Source organism: Carassius carassius, chromosome 29, assembly GCF_963082965.1.
Source record: "Carassius carassius chromosome 29, fCarCar2.1, whole genome shotgun sequence".
NCBI classification, from domain to species: domain Eukaryota; kingdom Metazoa; phylum Chordata; class Actinopteri; order Cypriniformes; family Cyprinidae; genus Carassius; species Carassius carassius.
In genome coordinates, this window is record NC_081783.1 from 14,941,506 (window position 1) to 14,956,253 (window position 14,748).

The 14,748-nt window shown below is 40.3% G+C and overlaps 1 long non-coding RNA gene across 1 annotated transcript; it reads left to right on the forward strand.

Annotated features, from left to right (window-relative positions):
• Positions 1 to 2,885: 2,885 nt before the first annotated feature.
• On the forward strand, positions 2,886 to 7,974 carry LOC132110141 (uncharacterized). The gene is made up of 2 exons (XR_009424599.1): positions 2,886 to 3,128; positions 7,818 to 7,974. It is a non-coding gene; the product is annotated as an uncharacterized LOC132110141 (long non-coding RNA).
• Positions 7,975 to 14,748: the final 6,774 nt, after the last annotated feature.

Here is a 14,748-nt window from a genome sequence, read left to right on the forward strand (position 1 = left end):
TTGTGTATATCGGTCTGGCTGCGGTGCCTTCTACAAACGCAGTTAAATTCAAGGTGATGAGTAGACTGAAGCTGGGCTCAGGTGGTTGTGCTGTGGGATGTGTTTCCCATACATTTATTTATTTTTGGAGACTCGCCACGATTTTAAAACTGATCGATTTTCAAAAAGGCTTCGTTGAATAAACATGAGTAACATTACGTACTGCACGTTTAATAATAATAATTCCTTATATTTATATGTTTAAATATTAAAACGAGGCACGGGTGTTTTTATGTCACTATTTCTGAAGGAAGACTTGCATGTTATATGCCTGATAACGCAACGTTTGTGAGCGTAGCTCTGCTTTGTTTACAGCTGTTACTGGGGAAACCTCTATTTCTCGCACTTTATGCATCTCCTGCTCGGAAATAATTAATTTGCATTTTCATTATGTCCACCTGATTTACGCAGCAAACATATTTTGTTTGTTATCAAAAAAAAAAAATATCTACTCTAGAGGGACTTTGCTGTTATTATTGATTCTATTTGGAAGTCTACCGGAAGTTAAGTTAGGGCCACAAAAGCGCGCATGAGCAGTAACGTTTGTTTATGTTGTTGCTGTTGAAACCGTCTATAGAAACAATGATGCTATGGCAGGTCAGACATTGTGCAGAAACTGAAACGATTATGAGGTATAAAAAGATGGCTTATTTACCGGCTTATGATATTGACCAGAGACATTGTTAGTAGGGTGAAAAACAGAAGTACATTCGTTACACACAAAACAAATAAGGGGTTTGAATTACACTAATAAAGTCTTGTCTGGCTCCTAGGGACATTAAGGACAAACATCAGTGACATAGTCAGACTTCTGCCGCTCTATAAAAAACTAAATATGAGATATCTGACCTTTGGTTTAGTGCTATTAAATTAGGCCAGACATTCCCTCTCTGTTTCACACTCTCCTTCTTTCTGTCTCAGACAAAGGGCAATTGACTTAATTTACAGCTCTAATTTGTCAGTAGAGTGTTCTCCATTAAAACTGTTTATAGTGCACTGGGTGAAACATTTAAAGATGAATAGAAGAAGCACACTGGAGGAAATAGTCCTATCCATTTATCTCTTAACACATGGCATTAAAGGGTGTCACTGAGGTAAACATGTTGAGAAAACAAATGAGTCATTAAATACTACACAACAGCTAAATCTATATTGTGCCACATAGTTAGCGAAGGTCATAACATAACATAAAAAAAATGGTTATGATTACGGGCGGGATGTGAAATACCTTTCAAATAAACAACTTGGGCACTTGGTACCAAGACAAAGCCATTCGGGTTCATGGCCTTTGGATTAATTCATTGGAATTTTAAATTGTATGTGTGTCTTACTTTAAATCAGCACTCATAACTGTTTGTACCATAAGCCTTTGAATGATTTAAATCAAGCATTTTGCATGTATTCTATATTACATATTTAAATTATCTGTTGGCGCATAAGATGAAACTCCACCAACAAGCAGAGATGTCATATGTGAAAGTTGGTAACCGGGTCAGTAATTTAACATTTTGTGTCTTCCATTGCATGTTTTTTCTTCATTTTTATTTGTTTGAAATTTTAAACTTGACAGTGCACGAATTCTGCCATCTTGGTAGATGAGGCTAGAAAAATCTTGGGAAAGGGTTTGATGTGTAAACTGGGTTAATTTGGTATTTTCCAAGCAAAGAGTTTGTCTGTGTGTGTGTGTGTGTGTGTGTGTGTGTGTGTGTGTGATATGGCTCCTAAGGGGTGAACAGGGGCAAAATATAAAATAATACAAATTTTCTATATTTAATAGGGATTTTGCACACTGCTGCTTGTATTAGTGCCTCTTAAAACGTATTTTAATATTATTTATGGTAACAACTGCCAACAGCCTTCCAGTTTTGGACCTTGAATTAATAGTATTCTGAATAGTTGTTGCAGGGCCAAACCATCCATAGGCCTTATGGAGATATAGCCTCAGCATTCCCTAGTGTTATTTTAGCAATATAAATATAGTATAATGTCAAGTGATATTTCATACATCATATATTTATACATGACCTGTATCCAGCCGCAGCACTACCATTGGGCCGGGGGGGGGCCTGGGCCCACCCATTTTAGGTCCGGGCCCACCCATTTTGGCCCAGGCCTATGAGTAGTGAGTGATTTTCATTCTAGCAGTTCATCCAATAAGCAGCCCGAGGAAAACTTTGAGCGAAAGCTTCTCAGCCAATCAGCGGCTTCTACCCCACCAGCAAGTGATCCAATGAAATGAATGACGTTGGCAGACGTCATTCATTCAAGACAGACACACACAGTTTTGCCGATATGAAACGTAAAACAAAACAAAGCAGCTTATTTTATTTTAAATTCAGCAAGAAATGCTCCGAGGAACAGCAGGAGAAAACTCCTGCAATTTTAAGTTGCAACTTACTATCCTGCTCGGCCGCCCTATCCCCATCAAGTCTTCCCGTAGTAGCCACACCCTCACACCAGCAAGGCAAGTAGGCTGCTAAAAGTTAGGCTAACGATAACGTTAGTGTCTGGCCGTCTATATGCACATTTTCTGGAGGGAAAATAATATTGGCAGTAGGCAGAGCAGAGGTAACTTATGATAGCGTTTTTTGTGTTATAGGAGGAGATAGGGTTCAGCAGCCTAGCAAAAACGCTGTTCCCCAAGAAGACCTGTCACAACCTCCACTAGACCTGTCATCAATAGATGAGGCTGCAAGCCAGCCTAAACTCCGTACATTTCCAGCCACACACATATCGGGGAAAGATAGGTGTTTTTCTGACAGGTGGTACTCAAAATTTCCGTGGATGGAATACAGCATCTCAAGAGATGCTGTTTTTTGTAAGTCTTGTCATCATTTCCCTGAAGCAGCTTATGAGGATAGATTCATTAATACGGGCTTCAAAGATTGGAAATTTTTTTCTGAGGGTTGTGGCAAACATGAAGCCAGCAGGGCACATGCTGCAGCGTTGGGGAAAATGGATGGTTTCAAGCAAAGTCACCAGCCAGGACGGGGAAATATTATTAACCAGCTGAACAACGATGCCAGCGACAAGTCCTTAATTGATAGACATAGACAGCACATCATGATGGTTATAACTTGTAACTTCTTGTATGGTGCAAAACAAGAAATCCCATTGCGTGGGCATCGGGAAAACCCAGATGCGTTAAACAAGGGTAACTTTTTGGAATTACTTTACCTGGTTTCTAAATATGACCCAGAAATAAAAAGGCGACTGGATGAATTACCCAAGAATGGAAAACTACTCCACCACGCTATACAAAATGAGATACTGGAAATTGCAGCATCACTCCTTGTCAAAAAAATAAAGGCAGATTTGCATGATGAGCCGGACACATATTATGCGATTTTAGCAGATGAGTGCAAAGACTTGTCAAAACGAGAGCTATTGGCAGTATGCATCAGATACCTGCACAACGGCACCTTGAAAGAACGGGCTGTGGGATTTGTGGAAACATGACGGCAGATTAAGATTTTGGAACTGCTGGAGCCATTGCAGCTGGACCCGGGGCTGTGCGTCGGATTTGGGTTTGACGGCGCATCAGTCATGTCGCGGAACAGAGGAGGGGTACATGTGATACTGAAGAAGACGTTTCCCCACGCTTTATATGTGCATTGTAACTTACATAAACTTAACCTTGTCCTGTGCACAGCAGCTAAAGTGTCCCCTGGCATTTCAACGTTTTTCGGTATTATAAACAGCTTGCATCATAACCGTCTCCTGCTGTAACAAGCCCCAAGTCCCACAAGCAAGTTTGAATTGAATTGTGTGCATGTGTGATTATTTACTAGCTATCTCGCATTGTTATCGCAAGAAACAGTCGAGCTACAGAGAAGGACAGCAGCTTGTGAGTGTTTTGCCTTGTTTTCTCTTCAGACTAGTGTGGGATCGTCATTGCTAGGAAAGTTTTTTGGTTTAAATTGTGTGTGTCTTACCCTGGTTAATACGTGCTGACAGTGGCGCTTGGTTTTGCGTTTGCCTATCGCGGGACTGCCTGGTTTCGATCTGCTAAATAGTGAGGCGTGGCCAAAGCCAGTGAAAGTACTTAATTAGCTGTTTAGAAAGCACTTGTCAGAAGAAACAGTCGAGCTACAGAGAAGGACAGCAGCTTGTGAGTGTTTTGCCTTGTTTTCTCTTCAGACTAGTGTGGGATCGTCATTGCTAGGAAAGTTTTTTGGTTTAAATTGTGTGTGTCTTACCCTGGTTAATACGTGCTGACAGTGGCGCTTGGTTTTGCGTTTGCCTATCGCGGGACTGCCTGGTTTCGATCTGCTAAATAGTGAGGCGTGGCCAGCTGACTTCAATCACAGGTAATCAGGCTAATACAAAAGCGCTAAGTTTCACCGCGGCAGCGGTCGCGGCAGCCCTCGTGTGAGCCCTCCTCGTGTGAAGACGGACGAGTGTAAAGACGATCGACTCTACCTGCACGACTCCACCGAGCAAGGACACCGACAGGGCACTTGAGTATTGCTTCCCCCCCCTTTCTTTACTTTTTGTATACCTTGTTCTCAAATATCTTACACCTGTAGTCACTATGTGCTTTCAGATCTCTACTATCACTACTAACACTCGGAGAGCACGCTACGGACGTCGCAGGAAGGCCTGTCTGACAAACCTACGGCCTGTCCCTCTGACCTCTACTACTACGCTCTCTATTCCAGTTGGTCTCTGGAACTGCCAGTCTGCAGTTAACAAAGCAGACTTCATTTCTTCTCTTGCTACTCATTCCGGTCTCAACCTCATGGCACTGACAGAGACTTGGATCAAACCTGAAGATACTGCCACCCCTGCAGCCCTCTCCACTAATTTCACTTGTTCCCACACTCCTCGTACCACTGGGAGGGGTGGAGGAACAGGTCTCCTTATATCAAAAGAATGGAAATTTGATCTTCAGCCATCACCTACAGGTACTGGTTCATTTGAATCACATGCCATTACTGTAACCCACCCTGTTAAAATCCATTTTGTGGTCATTTATCGTCCCCCAGGTCAATTGGGAAACTTCTTGGAGGAGTTGGATGTGCTGCTATCAAACTTTCCTGAAGATGGTACTCCTCTGGTACTGCTTGGTGACTTCAACATCCACCTAGATAAACCCCAGGCTGCTGACTTCAAAACTCTGCTCGCCTCATTTGATCTCAAGCTAGTGTCTACTACAGTGACTCACAAATCAGGCAACCAACTGGACCTCATCTACACGCGCTGTTGCTCTGTGGACAACTCTTCAGTTGCTCCACTGCACACCTCAGACCACTTCCTCATTACTGCTAACCTAGCACTTACTCCTGAAGTGCCTCACACTCCAATGCAGGTCACCTTTCGACGGAACCTACGCTCACTCTCTCCATCTCGCCTATCTTCTGTGGTTTCATCCTCACTTCCTGCACTCTCTCAGTTCTCTGCTCTGGACACGAACAGCGCTACGGACACTCTTTGCTCCACTTTAACATCTTGCTTGGACAACTTTTGCCCACTGTTGTCTAGACCAGCACGCACTGCCCCATCTGCCCCCTGGCTGTCTGAGGTTCTCCGTGAACATCGCTCTAAACTCAGGGCTGCAGAGAGGAAATGGCAGAAATCAAGAAACTCTACAGACCTCAGTGTGTATCAGTCTCTCCTCTCTTCCTTCTCTGCAAATGTCTTCACGGCTAAAACATCCTACTACCACAACAAAATTAACAGCTGTTGTGACGCTCGGACACTCTTCAAGACTTTCTCTTCTCTTCTTGATCCACCGCCACCACCTCCTCCATCGACTCTTACAGCGGACGACTTTGCAGTTTTCTTCACAAATAAGACGAGATCCATCAGCGGCCAATTCTCCACACCGCAGACTGAGGACAACTTCACAATGACCGATGCACACTCTTTCTCCTCCTTCTCCCCACTCTCAGAGATGGACGTCTCCGAACTTCTCCTGTCCAATCATCCTACTACTTGTCCACTTGATCCGATCCCCACTCACCTCCTTCAAGCGATCTCTTCTTCAGTCATACCTTTGCTTACTCACGTTATCAACTCCTCTCTTCACTCTGGAACATTTCCCTCAGCATTCAAGCAGGCTCGGGTAAGCCCACTGCTCAAGAAACCATCACTAAATCCAGCGCTTCTTGAAAACTACAGACCGGTATCCCTTCTTCCATTTATTGCAAAGACACTTGAGCGAGCTGTGTTCAACCAGTTTTCTATATTCCTTGTACAGAACAACCTCCTGGACAGCAACCAATCTGGCTTCAAAAGTGGCCACTCAACTGAGACTGCTCTGCTCTCGGTTACTGAAGCCCTGCGACTAGCAAGAGCAGCTTCAAAATCCTCGGTACTCATCTTACTGGACCTTTCTGCTGCTTTTGACACTGTTAATCACCAGATTCTCCTGTCCACCCTCAGAAAGATGGGCATCTCTGGAACAGCACTCCTGTGGGTTAAGTCCTACCTCTCTGACAGATCCTTCAGTGTGTCTTGGAGGGGTGATGTTTCAAAGTCACACCACCTTGCTACTGGGGTTCCTCAAGGCTCAGTACTTGGACCACTTCTCTTCTCCATCTACATGACATCATTAGGATCTGTCATTCAGAAGCATGGCTTTTCTTATCACTGCTACGCTGATGACACCCAACTCTACCTCTCATTCCAACCAGATGACCCGACGGTAGCTGCTCGCATTTCAGCCTGTCTGAGTGACATCTCTAGCTGGATGAATGACCATCACCTTCAGCTTAACCTTACGAAGACAGAACTCCTGGTGATTCCAGCTAACCCATTGCTTCATCACAACTTCTCTATACAGCTGGGCTCATCAACCATTACTCCTTCGAGGACAGCTAGAAACCTAGGAGTTGTGATGGATCATCAGTTAAGCTTCACAGACCACATTGCTACAACTACCCGGTCCTGCAGGTTTGCCTTATACAACATTAGGAAGATTAGACCCTTCCTGTCAGAGCAAGCAACCCAACTTCTTGTCCAAGCTCTTGTTCTCTCCAGACTGGACTATTGTAATGCTCTCCTGGCGGGCCTTCCTGCATGTACTGTCAAGCCTCTGCAATTGATTCAGAATGCAGCAGCGAGGGTTGTCTTCAATGAGCCAAAGAAAGCTCACGTTACTCCGCTCCTCATCAGGTTACACTGGCTACCAGTAGCTGCTCGCATCAAATTCAAGGTACTGATGCTAGCCTACAAGACGACCACTGGCACGGCACCAACTTACCTAAACTCATTGGTTAAATCTTATGTGCCCTCCAGAAGTTTGCGCTCTGCAAGTGATCGACGCCTTGTGGTACCATCCCAAAGAAGTTCAAAATCACTCTCAAGGACCTTTTCCTGGACTGTCCCCAGCTGGTGGAATGACCTCCCAATCTCAATTCGTACAGCTGAGTCTTTACTCATTTTCAAGAAACAGCTAAAGACTCATCTTTTTCGCCTGCACTTAACCAACTAACACTAGCACTTTTCCTTTTCTTGTCTTTTTAATTAAAAAAAAAAAAAAAAAAAAAAAAAAAAAAAAAAAAAAAAAACACCCTACCTATGCGTTCTATACTAGACTAACTGAGACTTGTCATGGCACTTGTATACTGTTGTTGTTCTCTTGTTGACCTGACTGCTTCTGTTGTTCTCATTTGTAAGTCGCTTTGGATAAAAGCGTCTGCTAAATGATTAAATGTACATGTAAATGTTATGTAGTTGTTTATATGGTTAGATATGTTATTCATTTAATTATTCTGAAGAAATAAACTACAGGAGAAATAATTTTGTATCGTTTTCCTGCTGTTTGTGTTTAGCAGCTGTGTCAGATTCAATGCTGCTGTTATTTCATGTCGATACAGTTCTTCTTGTCATTCTGAATTTATAAGAAACAATTAAATAATTTTGGACAGTTCCCTGCCCGCCGTGTTGTGTAAATAAATGGAGAGAGAAACAGAACCTCCAAAGATATAATTCCGTTTCAGTCTTTTTGTGTATTGAACGTTCAAAGGAGATAAATGAAGTTAGCTTACTACCAACAATTAAGGTGTAAAGTATGTTCATTTATGCACTCAATACTTGGTGAGGTGTGGCATGGAAGCGATCAGCCTATGGCATTGCTGAGGCACTACTGAGGACGGCACAGAATGGCACCCCAAATCATCACTGACTTTGGAAACTTGATGTTGGACTTAAAGCAGCTTGGATTCTGTGCCTCTCCAGTCTTCCTCCTGACTCCAGACCTTGATTTCCAAATGAAATGCAAAATTAACTTTTATATGAAAAGAGGACTTTGGACCACTAAGCAACAGTTCAGTTCGTTTTCTCCTTAGCCCAGGTTAGATGCTTCTGACATTGTTTCTGTTTCAGAAGTGGCTTGGTAGCCCTTTTCCTGAAGACGTTTGAGCATAGTGACTTGATGCACTGACTCCAGCTTCAGTCCACTCCTTGTGAAGCTCTCCCAAGTGTTTGAATTGGCTTTGCTTGACAGTGTTATCAAGCTTGCAGTCATCCCTGTTGCTTGTGCAACTTTTACAACCAATTTCTTCCATCCAGTCAACTTTGCATTTAATATGCTTTGATACAGCACTCTGTGAAGATGTACCCTCTTTGTGGAGGGTGTCAATGATTGTCTTATAGACCATTGCCAAGTCAGCACTCTTCCCTAATATTGTGGTTTCAAAGAACAAGAGATACCCATGATTTATACTGTAGGAATGGTCATTTAATGAAACTCAAGTTTAAATATTCTAATATTTTGAGATACTGGATTTTTCATTTTCATGAGCTGTAAGCTCTAATCATCAAAATAAAATAAAAAAATAAAGTTTCACTTTTTGAAATGAGTTACAAAAAAAGTACTTTTTCACGCTAACTTTTTTAGATGCACCTGTATTTATTTATTTAGTTGGTTAGTTAATTGTTGTTGTTTTTGCCAAAGGGGTTTATTACCATATGCTCACCCTTGAACATAAAAGCAACACTAAACACGATATACACATAGTAACTTGTAAAAAAAAAAAAAAAAACACATTTCTTCACCATATGATAAAGTAACCCATTAACAGGTTTTAACTGTAATATTGTGAATTTAATTTCCTTTTAACATTTGAGAACATCTTCAACAGTGCACAAAAAGATTGCAGCGTCAAAGCAATGGTCACAGTTTTGTTATTCTTCAAAAATATTTTCCTGTCCTGTTTTTACACAAGATTGTGCTCCACATCTTTTCTTCGCAACTCGCTGCTTCACAAATTCATTAATGACAGTAATTTTAAAAAAGACAGTTGTTTTATGTGGCAAATCAACAGTAAATACAACACTATTTACCCAAAGCTTTACAGTTTACCTGCCAATCCCTCCAATCGCTGTCAGATTCTCCAGCAGTGTTTTTGTCTGGTAATTGAATTTGGTTGTTTATGCATATTTTCTGTCTCACTGACCCTTCACACTCATTTTCATTCACTCAGCACATGATTAGGTGCCATTTTATAATTCACACATCCATCCAATACGCGTTTCTTTCCTTTGTCAGGAAGATGAATGAGGCCAGAATAGGATGCTCCTTCACAGTCATTCAGTTTTTATTTTAAAGAATAAGTGGCAAGAATGAAACGTGATTTTAATTACATCAAGTATAGAGACTAGCACAGTGTTTATGTAAAGCCTAACATACAATCAGCTGGTCATTATTGCTAAATAAACCCTTGACAGAGGACAACAGCATGGGTATTTATCAAATAAATAAATGGACATGAAAAATGTATTTTAAATGATTTATGTGAGAAGACTGAAGAATTTGTTTTAGTCTTGATCACTGAAGCACAAAGGTGTCTAAAACAGATTTAGATGATTTGAACACAGATTTACCGGGTCATGTTTGTTGATGCTCATTTTTTAATGCCACATCATCTTTAAGGATTCTTGGAAAGTAAGAATTTAATATTTTATTTGGTGTTTGATCTTGCTATATTACACAGGATCATTCTGAAAAAGCACAATTATCAAGGCAGCAATTTGAGACTTTAAAATGCAGATGGCTGTGCTGTCACTATTTGATGCACTTAAGGGTGTGAGAAATTAATGAGAGCTTATCTCAGATGAGTTACAGCTCACCAAATGTGTCTGACTTAAATATGATAGATGGAGCATGCAGATAATGAATTACAAATTTCACCTCAGGAACTCTGAGTGACATAACTGCTAATGGCCAAGTTTGTTGTTTCTTGTTTGTGTATGCTAATGTAGTATAATCATAATGACCTCATAATTTTAGCTGTTATTTCATGCCAAAATTATGCAATATTGTGGTATAAGTAAAGCACAAGAATCCATCATAAACTGCAGAGTGAATTCATTCGACTGAATTGCATGAAATATAAACTAACCACAAGAGCCTGCTGAGGAAATGACAGTTTGATGCAAATATATATTTGAAAGAGAAAGTGCTTATTTCTTTGAAGAATAATTTTGCTATAATCCCCACTGAGACTTCCCAAAAGCAAACACTATTTTAATAAGGTTAGCCAAGGAAAACAGATATTCAACTGGCATTTCAAAGCTCACAAAGGAGTGTGCAAAATAATTACTGAATATCACAAAGCTCACAATTATTCTTCTATAAGTGTAGCTGGCTCAGTCTTAATAGAAATTTGGCTAATTTCATAGGTACTTCCCCCAATACAAATTATTTAAAATTCCTCATTTCAACAGATAGCTGCAGCGTTATTTAGATTTCTTGAGTAATTAAAGACAATTTTAGATCTTGCACAATAGGCACCTTAATATCCTAAAAGGTGATGCTGAGGGTAACATAATGTGCATCTGCTGATAAAGGAAGACTGGAGTGTCAGGCCTTCTGTTGCTCTATTCTAGAATTTTCTCATTATAGTCTCACATCTGGTATCGATGGCACAAGGCCAAACACTCTCAAGTGCTTGCACACCAGGGAGAGTTGACATAAACAGTGAGTTTACCAAACCACTGAAGGTCCTGCTAAATTAGTTTTACAGCAAAAAATAAATAAATAAATAATATTAAGTTAACAAACTTGTGCCTACTTTGAAGATTATTTTCCCCAAAATACCTTCATCTTAATCACTGACCGGTGAAATATGCAGCATGTTGGTAGCCTGAACTGAACTACAAGACTGGCAATTAAGGCATTTTACAAAATATCTTTGTGTGTGTGTCTTCCACTGAAGAAAGATAATGTAAATGTTTACGTTATGTTAAAGCGCATAGGACTGGAAATTTCTATACAGAATTTTTAACATGTAACTGTTTGACAACTGTTGATCTTTACAACAACATTTTTTTTTACATTTTGCACAATATTGTTTATTTCAGATACCAATATTTGCATGTGGAACAAATCTGAGTTCTTTCCTCATCTGCCAGATATTTCTGTACACTCTGACGCAGGAACAGATCACACTGCTGTTTATCTGTGCGCCACAGTTCTCAAGATCACAGGGCAAAGAGAAGAGTGTGAAGAGTGAGTCACCTGCCTCTGTGTGTTCAGAATGCATGTTTAAAATATAGGCTACAACCAGTGAACGTCACATATGCATTTCAAAGCAAAGGCAGATGAGAACATTCCACAGGTGTATTTTGCAAAAATTCAATAATTTACAAATATTCACATTCATATTATTATGTTTTTGGTGAGTCATACCACAGAAGAACCTGAACTAACCCAAATAAACAAACAAACAAACAAATATTATTTTAAATTCAGATATAGAAAAACATGAAACATGTTCATCATAAAAGTATGTGTGTGCGCAATCGCCATCGTGAACTGGCCATCTAGAGCACCGGGAGTTTTCCAGGTAGGCCGCAGTACAATGTGGGCCAATGTACCCATCGCGTAAATATAGAGAAGGAATTATAGGCTAGTAATTGACGTAGCCTATAGCCTTCCGTCAGCCCACTTTAATCAAACAATCTAACTATTTTAGTGTGCTCCGTCTTGGTGCGTTTGTAGTGAATGTTTGTAAATATATATCCAGGCTTTCTTCTGTAATTTCATGTGTCTAAGAAAATATTTAGTTTTTTTGTTGTTGTTATTTTGTTTGTTTATCCCTAAAATATAATTCTCAGACTTACTCTAGTACACTGTAAATCTGAAGACTTTTTAACAACCATCAAGTGATGTGATTAAGAATTATAACCAGGGGTGCACATAAGTGGTCCGCAGGTCCTCATGCGCGACCAAAAAAAAAAAAAAAATGCGTTATATAAATGTGTTCTGACAGTGCATTTGCATTCCGACATGGTTGACAGCTGGTAATAAACAATTACCATTTTACATCACAAACTGTACTATATAAACTGTACAGTGTTAAATCTGGAAGAGCGTATACTTACAAAACAGAAATGTTCAAGATCTCCAAAGCAGGTTTAATTATGCACTCAATACTTGGTTGGGGCTCCTTTTGCACAAATTACTGCTTCAATACAGCATGGCATGGAGGCGACCAGCCTGTGGCACGGCGGCGGCGTTATTGAAGCCCAGACTGCAATGATAGTGGCTTTCAGCTCCTCTGTATTGTTTGTAAGATGTTTCTTATCTTCCTCTTCACAATACCCCATAGATTCTCTGTGAGGTTCAGGTCAGGTGAGTTGGCTGGCCAATCATGCACAGTAATATCATGGTCATCAAACCACTTGGAAGTAGTTTTGGCACTGTGGGCAGGTGCTAAAGTCCTGCTGGAAAAGGAAGTCAGCATCTCCATAAAGCTTGTCAGCAGATGGAAGCATAAAGTTCTCAAATTTCCTCGTAGATGGCTGCATTGACTTTGGACTTAATAAAACACAATAGACACCAGCAGACATCACGGCACCCCAAATCATCACTGAATTCAGAAACTTCACACTGGACTTTGGATTCTGTGCCTCTCCAGTCTTTCTCCAGACTCCAGACCTTGATTTCCAAATGATATGCTTAAATTACTTTCATCTGAAAAGAGGACTTTGGACCACTGAGCAATAGTCCAGTCCTTTTTCTCCTTAGCCGAGATTAAATTCTTCTCTTTTTTTTCAGGTTGAGGAGTGGCTTGGTTCTAGGAATGTGACAGCTGTAACAACTGACAACTGAAGCCCTTTTCCTGAAGTTGTCTGAGTGTGTTGACTCTTGATGCGCTGACTCTGGCTTCAGTCCACTCCTTGTGAAGCTCTCCCCAGTTCTTGAACTGGCTGTGGTCATCCCTATTGCTTGTGCACCTTTTCCTTCCACACTTTTTACTTTCACTCAACTTTGTGGTTGCATGTTCTAAACTAGCCCAAGAGGTACCCAGATGTAGGGTATCAGACCCGAATTAGACGATTAAAGATTCGATCAGGGGCATGGTTGAAACATGAGGAGCTGAATTCCACAGAAAGGCTCAAGACACAGGATGTTGTAAATCACTCCCTATTCGAATCAGTCAGAAGCAAGCCTAACCAAGCAACTCTTACAAAGCAGCTTTTAACATACAAACAAAAGAACACTCTTTGACAATTCCAACACAGGAAGAAGATTGTCACAGATTGTCAAATTTGGGGAAGTAATCAGGATTAATGGCCAAAGACACAGCATATCATGGCCATCACATGAGGAAGATCATTAGTAGAAACTGCTTTGGGTGCTCCCCCCCCCCATCTGGAAGTAAAGAATCATACTAAAATTCCTTTACGGGGACCTTTTAACCTCTGGTCTCCACAGAATGTCCTTGTGTCAAAGAATGTCACATAAACTGGCTTTTACAGATGTAGATGCACCAAAATGAACTCAAAAAGGCAATGAATATCAGTCCATTGCTTAATTCCATCATATACATACTGTATGTATCCCACATATTTGACAATCATGTTTCTAATCACTTATTGTGTATGTCTTTTTAATAACTATTGAATAGCTTAAGGAACTTATACCCTGCAAGAGCGGGAAAATTCAGACCATGTGATTAATAAGATAACATTTGATCTATTAATGGGTAGAGAAATATACAATTCTCAGAGCAAAGACATTATCTAATTGGGGGAAGTCCCACAGCTTGGTTTAAACACTCAGGACACCATCAAATTTAGCTTTTAGCCTTTTAGCTCTAAGCGTTTGCTTTTAGCGTTAGCTTGTGCTTTTAGTCATGCCTGCTTTTAGCCTTTTAGTTTTTTACCCACTTCTGGCCATGCTTTTTGCCATTGCTTTTTGCCATTACTTTTTGCGTTCCTCGGGAAAACCCCTTTTCCATGACAACAAAGAGAACTCCCTTTACACAGGCAATTCAAGTAACTTATCTTCAGACTCTGAGCTGAACTGGTGCATCTAATATAATTTTAACCTGAGGAACTCAATGCGAGAGTTAATTAAGTGATTGATGGTTGTTTATGTCTATGCATTTTCTCTAATTGCTGAAAAATTGGGATTTCACATTTTCAGAATCTTAAACTCATTCTTTCCAAAGTTTCTCTCTTCCTGCAACTTGTGTGAATGTGTGAGTGTGTGTGCTTATGTGTTAGATTAGTTTATATGTCTTAGATTTTTCTAATAAAGCCTTATTCATATTGAAAAGAGAAGAATCTTGTTTTTTGTGCTTACAAGTTAAAGTCTTAAACTGCCGTTCTTTTTACTGTACTAATTAATAGTAATTTCACTATACTTTGTTTATTAATATCCATTGAGTTGATGTTATACAGCTCATTCAATGAATCGCTGGCCATCTCAGTGATCAGCTGTAAAACAGTGATTCTGTCCAAATTCCCTTT